The 17,073-nt window shown below is 58.0% G+C and overlaps 1 protein-coding gene and 1 long non-coding RNA gene across 6 annotated transcripts in view; one reads left to right on the top strand and one right to left on the bottom strand.

Moving 5' to 3' along the window:
• GSE1 (Gse1 coiled-coil protein) overlaps positions 1–17,073 on the top strand; it is a 413,751-nt gene that overhangs the window by 81,317 nt on the left and 315,361 nt on the right. The gene's annotated exons all lie outside the window — the stretch shown is intronic.
• On the bottom strand, positions 2,687–3,371 carry LOC118354854 (uncharacterized). Its single transcript, XR_004816175.2, has 2 exons — positions 3,108–3,371; positions 2,687–2,841 (listed from the first exon to the last, which is right to left on the bottom strand). It is a non-coding gene; the product is annotated as an uncharacterized LOC118354854 (long non-coding RNA).

Raw genomic sequence — 17,073 nt, 5'->3', positions numbered from 1 at the left:
TGCATGAGGTCTTGCCATCCTCTCCAGAAAGAGCAGTTTCTAAATGTGCCTGTCTACAGCCCGCGACAGCCCATCCATCCGGGCCAGACAGGCAGGGAGGGACGAAGTCAGGCACCCAGTGCAGGCAGACAGACACGCTGGGCCTCGGGTCCCCACCTCGCCTTGGAGCAGCTCAGCCAGCTTCGGATTATTTATTAACCGGAGCCCGTCCCCCACCCCACCCTGGTGTCAGTGTCGTGGCTTGTTTGGAGTCACAGCAAATGTGGTTAGGCCCCGCCTGTGCCCTGTCCCCCTGACCGCTTCATCCCAACGGCCACCTTCCAAAGGTCCCCGAATGGATCTCCTTTCTTGCTGCTTCTGGGGCCCCAGGAGCATACCGGCCCTGCCACAGGGTTGGGGCAGGAGTGCTGGAAGCCAGCGCCCTTTCCCATGACTGCCTGGAATTGGGGAAGTGGGGTACAAATACCCCAGCTCCCTCCCGTCATGGAGGACCCCTGAGCCAGCCTTCACACTGGTTGCCAGAGCTCCCTGCAGGGTGAGCAGAGCTGAGGAGGGGTGCCCTTCTCATCATGGCTCTCTCTACTGGTGTCCCCACCACCCCCCTTCTCCTGACGTCTCTGTCATGCAAAGACTGTGCTGGGGTCTTTGTTTCTCTGTGCTCCTAGGGTCCAGGGGGATGCAGAGTCTGGCCTGGGGAACACAAGGTCCTGGGAGCTGGTGGTGGAGTGTCATTGTAGTTATTGGCGTGGCATGTAGTTATTAGGGGGTGAAAGGAGAGGCCTGGGAAGCCTCCCCAGGCAAGGGAGTAACTGTCATGACCAGCCCTTTGTAGTTTACAAATGGCTTACCTGTCCCTAAGCGTCTCAGGACTCCACTTTTGCTCCTGTCTTGAGAGGCAGGTAGAGCTGTGAGCACCAGGCCCATCTTACCGCTGGAAATAGGAGCTCAGAGGCCGAGGGGCCTGCAGGGTCATAGGCCAACAAGGGGTCCTCTAGCCCCGTGTCCCCTTCCCACTGTCTTGGGTGCCTGGGACAGAGACCAAGTGGGGAGGTCAGCATTGCCTGGAGGGAGGGGGAAAGGGCCTGGGGGGTCGGGGAGCAGTTTCTGGGTCACATTGTGGTTAAGATTTGCCTCAGTCTAGGGAAGCAGGCAGAGGTCCCCAGGGCTGGGGTGGGGGGACCTCAGGAGTACCTGTGGGGCCTTGTGGCCAGGCCAGCGTCTGCAGGATGCCTTCTTGTAATGACTCTTTTCTTCTGAACTCCCACCCGCGCACCCCTTCCCTTTGATGGTGGTCGCTTGAGGAGGTCTGTAGGCGGCTGGCTGTTCCTGAGGGACAGATGAGCCCCGGGCTCCCCTCTCCTACAGGGCTGGGCACTGGGTGTGGAGGGCTCGCTCTGCCCACTTTGCAGCTCCTCCAGGGCATGCCGGCCCCCACCTGCCGTGCCTTAGAGCGGCTTCCAGCAGGGATGGGGGCCATCCCTTCCTCCAAGGGGAAGGAGCCACATCTGGCCTTCACCATCCTTGGAGTTAATCCTTTGACAACTTTTTCTGTTTCTTCCTGGGTTTGAGGTCTGTTCGTGTCTCTGCTTCTTCTCGGATGAATGTTGGCAGTTTTTACTTTCCTAGAAAATTGTCCATTTTTGGTGAGATCTTTCTCCGTGCCGCCGCTGGCTGCACATGGTATTCAGTACACCCTCTAGGCACCTGCCAGGTCGGTGCCCGCCACCACCTCCCTGCCCCGACCCCGTGACCCCCTGGGCACCTGGCACCTTCCTTGAGAAGCTGAGCGTGGCTTCTGAGCGCGGCTGGGGCTCCTGGGAGCCCTCGGGCGCTGGGTCTCAGGGCCTCGAGGAAAAGCAGAGAGAACCTCACGGCACCGTCTGTGTTCAGGCGACCCGGCTCCTGCTCAGGCCAGGAGGGAAGCCAGGCCTGGCTGGGGGGGTTGGCACATGACAGCCTGGAGGCGAGCAGTGCCAGCTTCAGAGCCACACAGGCCTCAGAGCCGGGGGAGCACGGGCAACCACTCAGCCTCTCTGGGCCCCAGTGTCCTCACTTCCAGCCTGGGGTGACCACCCCCCTGTGCCCTCATCTCTCACCTAGGGTGATTGTCACCAGCTGTACAGAGGGGGTGAGAGGGAAGGGGACATCACAGCTAAGTGAGGTGAGAAAGGTGACTATTTCTGTATGTAACTAACCTCAACAAGCCTGACTTTGAAGCTTTTTCAAGGAACCGGTGCACACATGTTCACAGCAGCATGAATCACAATAGCCAAGAGGTAGAGTCAGCCCACATGTCCTTCAACAAATGTCAGACAAAATGCAGTCCTGCCATACTGTGGATTATTACTTAGCCATTAAAAAAGAAAAGTACCCTCTTCCTAGGTCCCTCTCTCTCTTGGTGTGTCTCTCATGAATAAATAAATAAAATCTTTTTTTTTTAAGTAGAACACTGACACAGGCTACAGTGTGGGTGGACCCCAAAAACATCACGCTGAGTGATGGAAGCCAGTCCCAAAAGGCCACATGTGGTGAGCCCATGTATAGAAATATCCAGAATAGGCAAATCCCTGGAAATGGAAGGCAGGTTAGTGGTTGCTGGCTGGGGGCGAGGGGACAGGGAGTGAGTGCTGGTGGGGACGGGGTTTCTGTTTGGAGTGACAAAACACAACCCAGTGGATGGAATAAATGCTCCTGAGTTGTTTAATCCACTTTTAAGATGTTCAAATTTATCTTGCATGTAGGTACAGTGGGGTGTTCAGCGACGCCTGGCAGTGCTGGCCGTGGTGGCACTCTGGAGGCTTGGCTCCGTAGGTTTGGGCTTGGTGCCGTGCACTTTGCTTCCTACAGGGTTTCAGAAGTACACCGGGGTCATTGACCACGTCCCCATCCTCTGCTCACGGGGTCAGTAGGTGGCTGGGTCTCAGCCGCACTGACAGGTCCCAGGTGCCCATGCCCCCTCTTGCCAGTGGAAGAAACTAAACCCAGAGCGCTGGTCTGGGCTTGTTTGGTGACTGGCACCTGCCCCCAGGAGCACGTCACCTGCCACCTGCTCGGTACAGCAGCTAAGCCCTTGACCCTGAAGGTCTCCCAGGCCCCTGGCCCTGTACCTTCTGTTGTTGGTGGGAGCGATGAGGCATTTCCCACAGTTTCTCCATCAGCAGCTCTGAGGATCAAAGTGTCCCTAATTATAGCTTGTTGGCAGCCCATGTCTCGCGTTGGGAGGCTGTCAGGAACGAGAGGCCACACATGGTTCTGCCCGTCCTGGCCACAGAGCGTGGCATGGAAATGTCAGCCAGCCGCAGACGCTGACCTGGGCCTGCTCTGGCTCCGCCTGCAGGCAGAGGAAGATTCCAGAGTGCACAGCCTCAGGAATGGGGAGGAGGAGGGACAGTTCTGTGCCAGGACAACCAGCCGGAGCCCCGACAGCCTGGCTCCTCAGCACCGAACGAGGGCCAGACATGAGGAGGCTTGTGGAAGGCAGGCCCGCAAAAGGGCGGGAGAAGGAAACCCAGGGCCTTGAGAGGGCGAAGGCCTGGAGGCAGGGGGGAGCGTGACCTTGGGGTGCTGAGGGGCACATGCCCCCCAGCACTGGCAAGGAGCATCTTAGAGAAGGGCCTTGGTGAGTCTGGGGCTGCCTCAGCAGCTCATAGTAAGCATCCACTGAGCTTGAACCACCCCAGTGAAAGGAGAGAAGATTCTCGATCCAGCACCTGGCATTCCACCCCCGGAGCCTGGGGGCCAAGGATGAATCCTGGGGGCTGTCCTGGGGTGCCGAGCCACTCAGGGCACGGGGGCCCCAGAGGCCCAGTGTGGGTACATTAAGGGCACGCCCCCTCCCAGGCCCCAGCCCCCAGCCCCAGGTGGCAGCTGAGCAAAGGTCACACTGGGGTGCCGAGCCCTGTGTCCCCAGCAGATGGCGTCCTTGGCCTGGGCAGGGAAGGGGCGTCCTGGGACCTAGGCAGATGGCTGAGTAACCCAGCCTGCATGCTGCCCCCGGTCCCCGTTTATTTCTGCACTTACGGGTGCAAGGCCTCAGGCTGGCTGTCCCTCGGCTCCTGCATGGCTGTGGGCAAAGCCAGAGAGGGCACTTCCTAAGTCCCTGATCCTCAGGGTCCCCCTCCCCATAATGGGCATATTTTCCTGCCTCAGAGGGTGGGAGCTGGTAGTTAATTGAGCCATCTGCTAGCACAGCACCCAGTAGGCAACCAGGGCCCGAGAGAAAGTAGTCCTGACTATTAGACTGCATTGGCAGGGTTCCAATCCCCACTTTTCAGATGAGGAAACAGAAGCCCAGAGAGGTTGAGCAACTTGCCCAAGGTCACACAGCACGAAGGACTAAACCAAGCCAGTTGTCTCACCTTGTAAGGCAGCTGGAAGACCCTTCTGATGGCTGCTGACCTTTGCTGCGCACTTGCTGTCTGCACTGTTTGAACGCCCAACACACATCTCACTTAGTCTTCAGTAGAAGAAACTGAGGCAGGAGGACATAAAGGAAGGTGGCTCTGGAGATTCAGAGCTATCCTGTGGTGGGCGGAAATCTGATTTGGAGCGAGGCTGGGGTGGAGTCATTCATTCAGCTGACAGTTTTCTGAACGTCTGCTATGACCCAGCCTGCCTGACACCCCTGCACCATGCCCCACACCCCTGCATGCTGCTGAGGGCAGAGGTATTAGTGAAGTCAGCCTGTAGGCCACTAAGCACTTGCGGGGCAGGCCATGCAGGGGACCTCTGGAGGCTGGCAGTGAGGACTCTTCAGAGGCAGCTGGCCAGGAAGGAGGTGGAGGATGCAGGGCAGGGGTGGCGTGTGCACCTGGGGGAGACCCCAGGGGACCCCAGGACCTCTGACTGCTGGGCCATGGGTTGGGGGTGGCCAGTGGCTTTCTCTGGGCCTCCACCTCTGGGCTTCTTCCTGCCTCGGGGCCAGCAGGTCCCCTGGTGCCAGGCTCAGTATGGAGAGGGGCCACTGGGTCCCGGGTGCCATCCCTGCATGCAGAGGGGATGCGGGCAGTCAAACAGGTAGCTTCGGAGGCTTTCCTAGCTCAGTTCAGTGGAGGCATGATATTGGCCGCGCTCTTTCTAATATCATCCTGTTTAAGCCTCACAACTGGCCCGTAAGAAAGGTCTTTCTCATAAGCCCCATCTTACAGATGGCAAAACTGAGGAGAGAGATGTCCAGGTCTCTGGGCCAAACGTGCAGGATTGGGTTCCAAGCAGGTGAGGGCCCCTCCTGAGCTTACCCTCCATGGGCAGTGGGGGAGCCCCCACCACCCCGGGCTCTGCAGGTCTTGGTCTGAGACCCAGTCTCCTTGCCGGAGAGCCAAGAAGGACCCAAGAAGCCAGGAGCAACGGTGGTCTTCATCTGCGTCTTGAGGCAGGATGCCCCGCAACCTCCTACTGAACAGCGCTTTTGGTTTTTCTTTCTGTGTTCTCCGTTCACTTATTTATTTAAAGATTTTATTTATTTGTTAATGACAGACACAGAGAGAGAGGCAGAGACACAGGCAGAGGGAGAAGCAGGCCCCGTGCAAGGAGTCCAATGTGGGACTCGATCCCAGGACCCCGGGATCACACCCTGAGCTGAAGGCAGACGCTCAACTGCTGAGCCACCCAGGCGTCTGTCTATTCACCTTTTTAGAGAAAAGTGACATTGCACTTAAAAATGCAGATTTTTAAAAATTAATTAATCTTGGACTGATTTATGCTTCCTATCAGAATGAATTTATGAAGATTTTTGTTATGATATTTTTACTTCAAATGTCTTGGGGATGTTTTTACCTTACCTTAAGTGGCAGATGATGCACTATATGTTGTCACACGAGAGGTTTTCAAGGCCTGGCTCATTCCTCCGGCTTCCATGTCAAGCACTGTGAAGAAAAGGGTGAGAAAATCATGGGGAAGGAAGGAGGAGGTTTGGAGTCTGCGCCCCTGCGGAGGGGACCCATGCTTCCCTGTTCTCAGGAACGAATTCCTTCTGCCAGACCCCTGCACGCAACCGCACAGCCCAGAGCCTCACCCGCTCATCTGTAACGGGTGGCACTGTCCCTGCCACTTCTGGGCTTGTTGGGGAGCAAACAAGCCCCATACGTAACCGCCAGTGAGGCTGCCAAAAGCTGTGCTGAGATTGGAGGAGGCTGTTTTCTGAGCCCCAACTTCTGTTCTGTTCATTCACATCCATGAGACTCTGTTCCCTGCCCCTGTCCACATTAGGATCGAAATTTCCAGAAAAAGCCCCTTTCCTGAACACCACGTCAGAGCGAACTGGGCTTTCATCGGGCGGATTCATTAGCCAGGGGGATGGCATGTGTTAAGTTCAGGTGTGTGACTCTGGGAGTCATTGGATTTTTGCACCTGCAGAGCTGGGGCGGGGGGGGGGGGGGGGCGGCGGGCGTGGAGCCTGCCTGGGCCCCGGAAGGCACGCTTCCCTCCAAGGTTTGCGGAAGTCAGCACATCCGTTGGCAGTTTCCCCAGAGTTAGGTCTGCGGCACTTGTCCTGAAGCCCCTGTTATTTCAGAGCCGATGGAACCAGCCCTCGAAGGCTGGGCTTCCCTGCAGGTGGAGCGCGAGGTCCGTGGCTTTGGGGTGCATGCACCCAGCTCCAGCCTGCCCCGTGACCTTGAGCAAGTCACTCACTTGGGCCGGAATGAGACCTCTCTGCCCAAGACCCCTGCCTACCAAAGCTCTCCGACTCCACCCATGAGGAGTCACACCTTCCAGGCCAAGGTCATGGAGTGGCAATTTTCCCCACATTGTTCCAGCAAACTGTTATCTTTAATTTAGAAGGCATTACCATCGGTTCCTCATTCCCTTTTCAGAGCCCTCCAAGGACCTTGTCCTGTGTGACTCTTTTTAGCTTCTCAGAAAACCAGTGCAGGAGAAATAGAGGGAGCCGGGGACAAGGAGGTCTCGTGGGCCACGCTGGTGCGGCCAAGGTCAACTCCCCAGGGCCAGGGCCAGCTCATGCAGTCCTGGGGTTGCCTGTCCAGCTCATCCCACCTGAGCCTGCTGCAACAGCAGGGCCAGGTGAGGGCTCACCTGAGAAGGTCCTGAAGCAGGTGGAAGAGCTGGGCCAGGTGCCTTTGCTGTGCCCTTCCACTGGTGGGAAGAATGGCTCTCTCTGCTCTGAAGTTATTTCAGTAAAGACGCAGAAAGGTGAAGAAGCAAATAAACGCACGGTGCCACCAGCCTCTCCTTCAGCACCATTAAGCTTTAGAGCTGCAAGGTATCTTAACAGGCCAGCAGTTCCGAACCTCATGGGGCGGACGGGGGGACGTCCGAGGCCGAGAGAAGCCAGGTGACATATCTGAGGTCGTGAATTCTTGACAGCAGGCATGCGGTGGCTTCTTCCCGGAGCAGCCCGGTGGTGATGTTCACGCCCCCCAAGCTGGGCCGCAGAGCAACTCAAAGCAGTTCAGTTAATTAACCCTCCCAGCACCTCTCCAGAGGAGATAATTATTACTCATATCCCCTCCGTAGGTGGTTAAACCGAGGCCTACAGGGTTGAGCGAGTGGATTAAATGCCCAATGGAGAAGTTACTCTGCGTCGGGGCTTCATCTAACCTGCCTCTTAATTAGTCTGAGCTGCGAGCCTCCACCCAGTTTCAAAGAGTCCATTTTTGTTGTCTTGTTTTAAAAACCACACTCTCAAAAAAAGAAAATCACAGAAGAGAGTTGAAGCTCAAACCCTGTCCGACCTATGGTGGGGTTTCTGTGGGCATGGCTGTCGGGAGGCAGCTTACTTCCCGGGGGCTCAACTGCCTTTCTAGTGAATTGTACGCGCCCCGCTCTGGGACAGGAGGATGGAGAACGGGGTGCATGACACCGGCATGCCCAGCCTCTTCGCCTCTTTTGCTTCTGAGAGGTCTAGGGGCAGCCCTGGATGGACTCACCTTGCCTGAGTGGGACACAACTAGGATGACATCTGGGGGATTATTTAGCCAGGCATCACGGGGTCCTTGGGGGCAGCCACCCCACCTGCAGAGCGCTCGCTGCCTTCGGAGCCTCTGGGGCGACACAAACATCGGGGCTCTTGGCCATGTTGGTTTTCACTGTTGCTTTACGTGGACTGGGTAACCTACCTGCCTTCTGCTTTCTCGCTCTGGGTTTGCGGAAGTTGCTTTTGCCAAAAGCCTGCTCCAGAGTCCTCATGTCTTTTGGGGGTCTACAGAACTGGGTTAGGGCTGCAAATCCAAGGCTATTGAGTGTCTGAGTCAGAAAGGACCATCGAAGCATCTGGGTAGCCGATTGATTTGATGATGAGGACACTGAGCCCCCAGAGGAGCAGGGCTTTGCACAGTGCACACTGCTGGCAGTGGGCAGAGGCGGGACCCCAAGGCTCTTGTTTCCTGTAGGAGAATTTTTATCTCGAATTGTTTCCTCTCTTTTTCTGATCCTGTACCAGAGTCTTGTAAGCCCACATTCACCTTAATCACTTACTGTAGAGGGTCTAGTTTGCTGATTAATTATAACTCAAGGCTGTATTAATACGTAATGCCACACAACTCACCACCATCCCCATACCCCCGCCACCCCAAGCTTAGTGGCATAAAACCACATTGACTATCTCATGGTTTCCATGGGCCAGGACTTTGAAAGTGGCTCTGCAGGGTTCTGACTCAGGGTTCTCAGGAAGTTGGCTGGGCCTGGCATCGTCTACAGGCTGGCCCAGGAAGGATTAGCTCCTGAAGTGGTGCCCTCACATGGTGGGCAGGTGGGGTCCTGTCTACATGGTGGGTCCCTCCATGGAGCTGTGGGGGTGATCTTGCAACACGGCCAGCAGCTCAGGAGAGCACGTGGAAAGGTAACACCTCCGGTGACCTAGTCTTAGGTGCCATGAGCTATCACTTTGTCACTGGCTGTGCAGGCCCGCGCCCTTGTCTCACTAGGCCTCCAGCGCCCCCTCAAGTACTGAGTTGATAGAAGCTGGAAACCCTGCTGGGGGGGCCCTGAGAGGCCAGAGATAAGTGGGTGCCAGCCCCTTATGCACAGGTTCTCTATGAACCCAGCCGGGTCTCTCCCTTTGACTTCCGGGGCTGCTGCTGAAGATGAGCGCACTCTCGTCCTGGGGCCCGGCGGCCCCAACACATGCTCTCACTGGGGCAGAGGGGCTGCCGAGGGCCCCAGTGAGCGGGCTGGTGCTGAGTCCTGGGGTGCCCTCCCAAGGGCCAAGCTGCAGATCCCCAGCCGGCAGACTTGCCTTGCAGGTGCAGCCTCATCAGGCCTGTGGACCAAAGCCAGAGCAGCCCCACAGGGGTGGAAAGGACATTTGCAGCTGGGTCCTGGGTCCGGAATCTCCTCAGCGGACTAGCTGAATTACACTTCGACAGCCCCTAGGGAGTGAATGGGAAATGGATGACCAGAGAGGTTGTCACCTGCCTGAAGCCACACAGCTAGGAAAAGGAGCTGGGATTCAAACGCAGGCCCTGTGGCTCCAGAGTCTGTGGTCTGTGCCCCTCCTGCATGCCCTGGGGCCCATCTCTGCCCCTCTGGGCTCTGTTTCCTGCATGAGTAAGATGGGTGGGGGGCGGGGGCAGGATGCAGTCTCCACACCCCTCCGGATAGTTCGGTGGCCGCCCTCGGCCGCGGCCTTCCTCCGCAGACAGCTGCCTGCCGCCCTCAGAGGCACGCGGCTCTGCTTCAGAGATGCTCCGGGGCAGAAGGCCCTGCGGGTCAGGACGCTGGGAGCACGGAGAGCCTGGCCGGCGGGCAGCGCTTTAGCTGTAGCTGCAGGCGGACTCCGGGCATGTAATCACAGCGTGCGGCGCAGGGACAAAGAACATGACAGCAGAGGCCCATCACACAGAGAGGAGGCGGGAGAGGGCAGAGTGGGCGGGAGCCGGGCCAGCGCTGTGGGTCACATCCACTCTGCGAGAGCCGGCAAGGTGGCGGGGAGGCCTGCCCGGTGCCCTCCCCCCTGCTCCTGCCCGGCCGCCCGAGCCCCGGGCAGCACCACCTTCCTCGACCTGGGGGCACAGTCCTTGCAGCGCACAGCCCTGGTTTTTCATGTCCACCAATTAAGGGATTTGCTGGGTTGACGATTCTCGGGAAGTAGGTGCAGATGTCGTGTTCCGCGCCAGCGAAGGGGAGGCGAGGGTCCGCTGACCGGGTATTAACTGCCGCTGGGAGCATCGCGGTCGGCAGCCTGCTGGGGTCCTTCTGGCGGGGGGGTGGTTGGGGAAATGGGGGCCCACGGGATCCAGCAGGGAAGGCTGGTCGATGCCGGCTGAGGGCTGCCGCACGCAGTCACCGCCGCAGAGGCTGCCCTCCCCGCTGCTGTGCTCTGACCTCGGCCAGCAGGTGTGACGGGCACGGCTGGGGGCTCTGCTCCATGGGACCCGGGCTCTCCTTTCACATCAGATCTATAGGAACAGACCAGCATCTGAATGAAAACATCAGTAAGGGGCACCTGGGTCGCTCAGTGGTTGACCGTCTGCCTTTGGCTCAGGTTGTGATCCCAGGATCCTGGGATTGAGTCTCGCATTGGGGTCCCCTCAGGGAGCCTGCTTCTCCCTCTGCCTGTGTCTCTGCCTCTCTTTCTCTGTGTCTCTCATGAATAAATAAATAAAATAAATAAAATCTTAAAAAAAAAAAAGAGTGAACACAGAACATTAGAAACAGAATTCTCATGCGCAACCAGTGTGGTCACCCCGTTTCAGACAGGAATCTTCAGTGATGCCAAAATCATGGGGTGGGGGCAGGATGATGGAAACAGGGTATTCGCATCATCGCAGTGTGTCTCTCCACAAGACCCTCCCTGATTTAGGGGACAAAGTGGTCACTTTAGACCGGGTGGATGTCACCTACACCAAGTGATCAGTGTCACCATCAGGAAGGTATGACAAATGACATGGTGGGCCTCCTGGTATCCCACACCGAAGGGCACAGTGGCCCCACATGGCTGTTTGGTTAAACTAAGGAAAGTAGGTGCTTCTGGAAGTCACAGAGCTGCACTGGGAGGGGGCTTTTAGGGGGCCCCCCTTTCACTTCCGGCAGCACCCGGCCTCCCCAGAGCTTGTGAGAAATGCAGAGTCTCAGGCGTGGCCCCCACCCTGGAACAGAACCTGCACCCTCATAAGACCCGTTGGTGCCTCCACCTCTAGAGGCCTCTAACGCTTCTTCCCACCTCGGGGAGCGTGTGGTTTTGATCCAGTTCCAACATCACGAGGAAGCACGCAGGACAGCAGCACGGCTGGGCATGACCCCAGGCAGACTGGAGGAAGCCAACCGGGAAGCCCAGGGCTGTTGGGGTGAGGAGGCTTATCTGGGAGACTGGGTGGCTCTCTGGACAGCTGGTGCAGAAAAGCTGAGTGTCCTGACCAAGCCCACGACGCCGCCTTGTCCCGAGCTGCTGAGTCCACAGCCCTGGGCGCACGTGTGCACCTCACTCGGCCAAGAGGAGCTGAGCAGACCCTGCCCTGAGAAACCGGCCAGGCCGAGGGCTCCCCGCAAACCCCCACCCCGAGCTCGTTAGCGGGGGAGCACAATAGCCACTTGATATTTTCCAAGGAAGGGTTCGGGAGGGTCAGCCTGCGTGTTGGCATGAGCTCCTGGCCTTCTTGCCAAGTGACTCATTCGAAATGGGAACATTTATTTGAGGGAAGAGTGTGACAACACAGCTCTGGAAAGTAAAACGGGGGCGTCTGCGTCCACATTACCGGCCGGTATGTCGTCTCCCCCAAAATTGCTGCTGTTGTCCCACCCCGCTGGGCCGGGGCCATGGGGTGCTGGGGCGCCCGTGCACAAGGTGGGCTTCCCGTTGGCAGTCTCAGCCGTGGGAGCCTCCTGTCTGGACAATAGATCATTGTGGAGCGCCTGGCCCAGAAGCCTGGGTCCTGTTATCATAAATTAAGAGCAGGCACGTCTGAGCTATAATAATCATCATGAGGACTTCTCGGGCTTGCCAAAAATTATTTGGCGTTGTGGTTTACACATCTATTAATCCAAGTGCCCTACAGCTTCAGATCAGAGTGTGTGTGTGTGTGTGTGTGTGTGTGTGTGTGTGTGTGTGTTTGGAGAGATGAAAGATTGAGGGGCTATTTGAACATCTGTTCTGGTATCACTTGGGAAGTTTCGAGTCAGGCGAGTTTGTATGATCAGCCAAAGTGGGATGTTCTATTCCCTGTGTTGGGAGTTTAAAAAAGAAAAAAAAAAAGAACCACACGTGTGTATCTTCCCTGTCCCGTGGTCTGGGACTTGGGGGTCTCGCAGGGTCTGGGGCGCTGCAGGAAGCAGAGCCCCTTGAAGAGAAGCTGTTGCAAAACGTGCTTCCACCTGGGACGGCCAGGGGCTGCGGGCTTGCGGGGTGGGGGTCACTCCACTGCAGAGGGATGCGGTGCCCTCGGCTCTCAGTGCCCCTGGTCTCCCCTTGCGTCTCGGGGGACGGGGACAGCAGATGAGTGTTCTGCGGTGTCACTGAGAACTCTGGCTTGTGCGAGGGACCAGCTGGAGGCAAGCACTGGGGTCTGTTCGAGACAGATGGCTCTGTCAGATTTGGCTCCCGGAAATTGTGCAAGACAGGTGACACTTGGCGGGGCTGCAGAGGCCTGGGCTCCCAGGGTGGCCTTGGGGGCCGACTCTGTGGGGCCCTGAGCAAACAACAGAGTGGGGGGACCTACTGCTGGTCTGCACTCCAGGATTTTGTGAGAGGACTTTGAAGCTTCAGGACCACTCATGACCTCACAGTGCCCCGGGAGGCCTTTAGTGACCAGCCCACACCTTCAGCCCAACCTCCTCCCCTTACTCACTTCATTGTAGTTCAGCTGGTCGTCTTGCTGTTCCTCCAACACACCAGCCACGTTGCTACCCCAGGGCCTTTGCACTTACGGTTCCCTCTGCCTGGAATGCTCTTCCTCCTAATACCTTCATGGCTCACTCCCTCACTTCCTCTGGGTCTTTCCTGCTGTTACCTTCTTTATAGGGCCTTCCTTAACCACCCTATGTAAAGTTCTAGCCCCCTGCCCCAAGCATTATTTTTCTCTTTCACATGTGTTGCTGACGTGCAGATTTATTTGTTCGGTGTTTGTCTCCCTAACTCCATGGAGACCTAAGTCAGCTCTGTAAGCCCTGGGTTGGCCCATTCTCTTTGTGCATACTGCCTAGAACAGTGCCTGGCACACAGTAGGCCCTCATTAAATATTTGTGGAAGGAAGAAATGCAGATCAGTGAGAAGCAAGTGCTACCACTCCCCCCTTTTGGCATTTAAAAAAATGCCGACACCTGGGTGGCTCAGTTGTTGAGCGTCTGCCTTCGGCTCAGGTCATGATCCAGGGGTCCTGGGATCGAGTCCCACGTCGGGCTCCCTGCATGGAGCCTGCTTCTCCCTCTGCCTGTGTCTCTGCCTCTCTCTCTATGTCTCTCATGAGTAAATAATAAATAAAATCATTTAAAAAATAAAATTAAAAAATGATGAAAGAGGCACTGACCCTGCGTTCATTCCAGAATGTTGAGCCGGGGCAGGGACACAGGGGGTGACCACAGACACCAGGCAAATGGGCAGAGAGTTGGACCCTGGAAGCGACCCACCTCGTGGCCTGTCGGGTCTGTGACGAGGACATTGGGCAGCCCCAGAACCTGCAGCATGTCACACGGGGGACCCTAGAAAGTTCAGAGAGGTCTCTGATCTTGATCCTAATAACCTTGTCTGGGAGGGAGACACCCCAGCGCTGCTTGGAACGGCAGAGGTAGGAACGCAGTGTGCTCCTTAGAGGAGGGATTCCAGCTGGCTTCCTGGGGAGGTGGCATTTGTGCTTGGGTCACTGGAGTCTGGGCAGAGGCATTTCGGTCCCAACGCAGCCTGGAAGCTGGGAGGCCAGGCATTCAGCATCCACTCGGGAGGCGGTGAGTGGGAGCTGCGGTCCTGCTCCCCTCTGCCAGTGAGTGTGACCCCTGACGTGGCCAGACCAGCTGTGATCAAGGTGGGGAGGCCTGAGCCCCTGCTCTCCCAGCCTGCCCCAGGGAAGGCCGGTGAGGACCACCAAGCTGGACCGCGTGCACCCCTGGCTGCCCCTCAAAACAGCCTCAGAAAAACTGATGCCACTTCTGGGGGTGCCGGTGTTCATTGTGCATATCCCCTGTTTTTAAGAGGTGCAGGCGCTGGAGCTCTGTGAGCTCCACCACTGTTTCCTACCTACAGAGCACACCTGGTAAATGCCAGCATTTACCTGGCACGTCATGCCCTGAGCCGGGCAGACGGCAGTGAACTTGAGGGTCGTGAAGAGAGGAGCCGCGTATCGGGGCAGTAGAGGCAGGACGGTGGGAGCTGGTGACGGGACCCCGCTGGGCTCAGGTGGGGAACCCCTCAGCCGGTGGAGGCCGTGGCAAGGTCCTGGGGAGGAGGATCACTTGAGGCCGATAGCCCCTTACAGGCACTATTCCAAGATCCCGTTTTAATCCCCATCTTAATCCCCAGGTGGTGTTTGGGAAACAGGATTGTACGTGGGTGGCTGGGAGCAGCACGCTGCTGATTTGACTCAAGCTGTCAGACTCCAGAGTCAGGGAGGGAAAGGCTGGGATGCATCCCACCCTGGGAACCCAGGGCCCTGCCCAGAGGCGGACCTGAGACCCCAGACCCCAGACGCCAGGCCCGAGACGGCCAACCCAGGACAGCTTCCCTGAGGATGTGGCGTTGGAAGGGAGCCCTGACATGCTGTCTGATGGACCAGGCTAGGGCCCCCCAGGAAGAAAGGAAACAAAGTGGATTTTTTTTCCTACTATTTTATTCATGAGAGACACACAGACAGAGGCAGAGACACAGGGAGAGGGAGAAGCAGGCTTCCTGTGGGGAGTCTGATGCAGGACTCGATCCCAGGACCCCAGGATCACGCCCTGAGCAGAAGGCAGATGCTCAACCACTGAGCCACCCAGGCGTCCCCCCAAAACAAGGTGGATTATTCAAACAATCCCATGGCACTTACAGCACAAACACTGCTGTCCTCTCCTGAATGGGACCCTGGTCCGGTGACCCACCCGACCTCACGGGCCCCCTCTCCTTCCATGATCACGATTCCTCAGAGCCCAGAAACCTCTCCTCTTTCAGGAGGTAGGGGATTGGTTTCTAGAAACAGCCCCAGCAGGTGCCAGTGAGCTGGGGAATAAACCAGGTTTGGTGCCACGTGGAGGAAAGCCGAGAAGCAAACATCACCCCGTGAGGCTCCTTCTCTGGGGTGACCCCAAAACCAGCTCCCAAGGCAGAGCCCAAAGAGGAAATGCAGAAAGGGGTGGGAAAGACCCAGGGAGGGCAGACCGCCCACAGGCTGCAGGAGGTGGAGTTATGCCAAGGACGCCGCCGTCCAGGGCCCGGGACCAGGCTGTGCACCCCACAGATCTCCCACACCCTCCCAACACCATCTCCTGCCAAGGGATTTCCCATCCCTCTTGGCCTGATGAGGACCTAGGCCCAGAGAGGCTGAAAATTTGCCCAAGGTCACATACCAAGGAGGCTCTGCACCCCAGTCCCTGTCCTCCCCCGGAGCCACAGGTGCCCACAGGTGCCCAGACACCCACTCTGCTGCCTTTGTCCCGATGGGGCAGGAAAGGCTCTGCCTTCTTTCCGGCTCTCACGTTGGCCTTTGTCGGACAACGGCCGTGGGGGCTTTCAGGAGGCAGCCCATGATGCGTGACTGCTGGTGCCCGGCGCTGTCTGAGCAGGGGCCCGGGTCAGGCAGCATGACTCCCAGTACTTCACTCCACCCTGGGCGGGGGTTGGGGACCAGGACTGCCCCAGGGTACGGACCGGCCGGGAGGTTGGAGCCCAGAGAGGTCAGGCAACTTGGCAAGGTCACACAGCTGGGAGGTAATAAAGCAAGATTTAAACCTGGGCAGCCTGACCCCCCAGGGGTGCATCTAAGCACTAGGGCCGTAAGCTCCCCACGGGGCCTCCCGGCATCTGCTTCTGCTTCTGGAACAGTGGCGGGCAGGGCGGACGGTCCACTGTTCACCCACAGAGACCTTGCCCTGAAGCTTCTGTGGAGTCCGCTCCTGTCCGGCCTCTCTGACACCGTCGTGCAAACAAACAAGAGGTGGGTGGAGAGGCCCTGGGGGGGAGCCCAGGCCCCCTCCGCTCCTTGGTCGTCGGTCTGCTGCCCAGCTGGCCCCGCAGGGCAAGCCGCACCAGCTCCCGAGGGCTCAGCGTGGGGAAGGACTGGAGAGGTTTAGTTGCCATGAGCAGGTCCCCCGGGGTCCCCATCCATCAGGGTCCCTTACCCCCCACCCACCACCCATCCGTGAAGGCTCGGAGCTGCTCACTCCCATTTCCTAAGGGGCACTTTGCAGAAGGGGCCATCCTCTGTTCATTTCTGTTCCATCTCCTCATCAGGAAATAACAGCACCTCTGAACAGTCTGAACCGAAGCCAGCCTGGGCCTCAGGGTCTCCCACCTGGTGGGCCACAGCCCCCCACCACCCTGGCCTTCCATGGGGGTGCCCAGAGGAAGGCGTAGGCCGGCTTCGCTGAGACCTGGAGGTACGGGGAGGACAGGCCCGCCCTGCAGGCAGGGGCCAGGGAGACGGCAGCGCAGGGTGGCAGTGGGCCAGCAGGCAGGTGGGAACGTGAAGAGGCCCCTTTCCTGGCCTGCCTCCCTCTGGGCGGGCCCGGGGGCCGGTGCACAGCAGCGCTGGTGCTGGCCAAACTGTGGGGCACAGCCCAGGTGCCGAGGGTCTCAAGGTGAGCTGGAGGGTGGGTGTCACCTGGTGTCCCTGCCAGGCTGGTCTGGTGGACACATGCTGCACCTGTGCCCAGGATTCAGGTCACTGAGTAACTTGGGCGAGGCCTTGAATTTTGCCAAGCCTCCGTGTTTTCATCTGTAAAATGGGCAGATTGCTTGGTACTTAGGAAGGACGCTGAGCACCTGTCTGCTGCCTTATCGAAATGCCACCGTGACGATGATGCCAGTGTGGAGGCTGATTACAGAGGCTGCACAAGGGAGTAGAATGTGTGGGCTGATGGCCAGAGAGGGCAGGGACATCATGGGGGCTTCCCGACCTGGTGGCATGGCACCATCGAGACTCCAGGCCCAGGGGACAGATGTCAGCTTCAGACTCGAAAGCTTCCCATGTCAAGGGGAAACCACAGCCTCAGAGG

Source organism: Canis lupus, chromosome 5 (genome assembly GCF_003254725.2).
Source record: "Canis lupus dingo isolate Sandy chromosome 5, ASM325472v2, whole genome shotgun sequence".
Classification (NCBI taxonomy): Eukaryota; Metazoa; Chordata; class Mammalia; order Carnivora; family Canidae; genus Canis; species Canis lupus.
This window is presented reverse-complemented; position numbering and strand designations above follow the sequence as displayed.